This window comes from Corvus brachyrhynchos, unplaced genomic scaffold (genome assembly GCF_000691975.1).
Source record: "Corvus brachyrhynchos isolate BGI_N302 unplaced genomic scaffold, ASM69197v1 scaffold87, whole genome shotgun sequence".
NCBI classification, from domain to species: domain Eukaryota; kingdom Metazoa; phylum Chordata; class Aves; order Passeriformes; family Corvidae; genus Corvus; species Corvus brachyrhynchos.
In genome coordinates this window covers 6,485,534-6,488,654 of record NW_008239767.1, presented here as the reverse complement: position 1 = coordinate 6,488,654, position 3,121 = coordinate 6,485,534, and positions in this window count along the sequence as shown.

Sequence of the window (3,121 nt, the reverse complement as noted above, 5' to 3'; positions counted from 1 at the left end):
TACATGTGCTGCATGGGGAAAAAAATAATTTGAAAAATATGAAAACAATTCTCGTGAGCAACTTTTATCATCACAATGATTTAGTCCTTTTGGTAGTCAGCTAAAAACCTCTACGTTTTAACTCCAGTGTTCATTTTTTTGAGACAATAGCATTCAAATCCTGTCCATTTGGAAAGCTCAGTTTCATGCAGGGACATGTAAGGTTATTCTTTTCACTCTCATTCTGAAAGAAATTATATCCAAAAAAGCAGATTCTGCTTCCCCAGAATGCTCAAATACTGTCATGGTCAGATGAATACCTCCTAACTCACTCTGTTTTAAGTGAAACCCATGGTAGAAATAGGACATAACCTGTAGTTCAGTAGGATCTCTAAGGTTTGGGGTCAGCTGCAATTGCAATTTTGCTAGTTATTTTCTGGACACATTTATTAAAGAGGGAATAATCTGTCCACTTAAACAGTTATTAATCTATTATTCTTTCTGGTTTAGGAAGTATGTTTATTTTATATATGAAACTCTTATCAGAATGAACATCTTCTCCTCAAACACATGAAGTAATTTTTCATATGGCTGTTTACAGAAACGAAAGTTGAACTCTTTTTTGAACTTACTCTGGCATTTTCATCAAACCTAGTAGGCAAATCATCAAGCTTTACATGAACAAGAGGTATGCAACAGTTCCAAATAAAGCAGGAGAAAACAGAAAGTTCTTTATAGTTCTTTACAGTCTGTACAAGTAATAGTACAGGCAGGGGGTGAAAAGATTGAAAGCAGTACTTGGGAATATTGGTAAATAAAAAGTTAACTATGACCAGGCAATCTGCTCTTGCAGCCCAGAAAGCCAGTTGTATCTTGGGCTGTATTAAAAGGAGCATGACCAGCAGGGAGAAGGAGGGGATTCTGCCCCTCTACTCTGCTCTCATGAAATCTCACATGGAATGCTGCATCCAGCTCTGGGGTCCCCAGAAAAGAAAGATATGGGCTTACCATAAAGAAAGATAGAAGGGTTACCAAGCAGGGCCGTGAAGATGAGCAGAGGACTAAAGAACCCCTCCTATGAAGACAGGCTGAGGCAGCTGGGGTTGTTCAGCCTGGAGAAGAGAATCTGGGGACATCATATGACATCCCTTCAATATATAAAAAAGGCTTATAAGAAAGCTGGAAAGATACTTTTTATTTTTTAACCAGGGCCTGCAGTAACAGGTTAAAGTACAACAGTTCTAAAATAACATAAAATTAAACTAAATAAAAAAGAAAAGTAGATATATGGAAAACATTATTGATTATGAGAGTAGTGAGGCACTGGAGCAGGTTACCCAAAGATGTTCCATTCCTGGAAAAATTTAAAGTCAGTAGCTGGAGCTTGCAGAAAACTGGCCTAGTGGAAGGTGCTCCTGCCCATGGCACTCTCTTAGAATAAATTATTTTTAAAGGTCACTCTCAATCCAAACCATTCTACCATTGTCTAAATTTTATTAAGTCTTCAGGCCACCAAGAGTTTTATGTGTCAGATTGTGAAGAATGACAGGAATAATTAATGAAATTATAATAACATAAAAGAAAGATGAAAAAATAAATTCACAATGTAGAAAGTTTCACAAAACATATATGTGAAAAAAACCCTAAACATATATTAGCTATATATATCTGAAATGTGTTTATTACTAATAAGATGCCATGAAATGCAAATTGAACTATTTAAAATTGCTGCTTCAGGCCTTTACTGAACAGAAACTCTCAAGTTTGAGATCCTACATGAACCTTAGGTTGAGGTTTTGTCAAATTTACTGTCTTCAGGGAACTCAATGGAAACTCATTCAGTGCATAAGTGGGTTCTAAAGAGCAAAGATGCAAGGTTGCATAAGCAATACGACTGGAGAATTATGCAACAAATCTTGGAGTGTCATGTACAGACATCCAGGAGGTAATGTATTACAATATACTTTATTGGTACCTCTTTTCATAGAGATAAACTAGAAGTTTTTCAGAACAAGAAGAATACTTAACTATTCTAAAGATGGGAAGAGCCAAGATAGAATGGACTTGAAATAACAATATGTTCAACTGTAAATGTTCTACAGGAATTAGATTTAAAACTGCTGTCTTCCCAGTAACATACCATGATGACAAGAAATACAGACTGTCTGATACAACAAGAAGGGCAAATCACAATATGTAATTAAAATTATATTGCTGCCAAAGAATTGTGTCCAAACACTTACCTGGCTACCATAGTGAATAGAGAGCAGTTACAAGGCTTTGAGCTGCAGAATATTGGGCAGTTATTAGAGCTGAGACTAATGAAGGCAAAGGAAGAGGCAAGTTTTGTTCATGTGTGTATGGCAGACGGGACTATTATCTGCCTGTAGGAATTTTACAGCAGTAGGCGGAAAGGATGGGTAAAGTCTGCCCATGTTTTAGTTTTCAGCTCAGTTTGTTGCAGTATACTCTCACTGGTGGAGGATGTTAGCTTCATGGTGAAATACAGCTGGATTATGCTGAAAAATTGGTTGAGGAGACTGAGGTGCAGGCACAAAGTATTATCTGCCATCTGAACATTTGAAATGTTGATGTCATGAATGGCAAGCAGAGCAGCTAATGATAGAAGCGTTTTAGGTAACCCAGTAGTGATTCTATCAGGAAGACCATCATCCACTGAAGAATTAATGCTCCACATTAATTAATGCTCCACATTAATAAAACAAGAATTAGCCTGATAAAGTGCAGGCCTTTGCTGTGCAAAGTTGTATTATGATGCTTTCCCTCAGTGTTGAGTTGAGCTGCGCACATCCCTTGGCTGCAGGGTACACGTAGCTGGTACTGATAATGAAGGAGCCTGTAGGCAGCTGCCATTTGCATGAGCAATAACACCACCTGTGTGTGCTTGTATTTATCTTAGAGTGAAGCATTCTGTTCTCATGCGAACATCCTTTTGTTTGACACTAGAAATGATTAATAGTATTGTTCTTTTCTAAGAATATCCTATAAGAGCTCTAAAGACCAAAATGCCATCAAACAGATGGGATCTGCATTATGTGCTGTTCCCTGACTAGAGGTCTTTCTAATGATATACAACTGTTCCCTACATCTGAAGGCATGTAAGATTATCTATATTATTCTC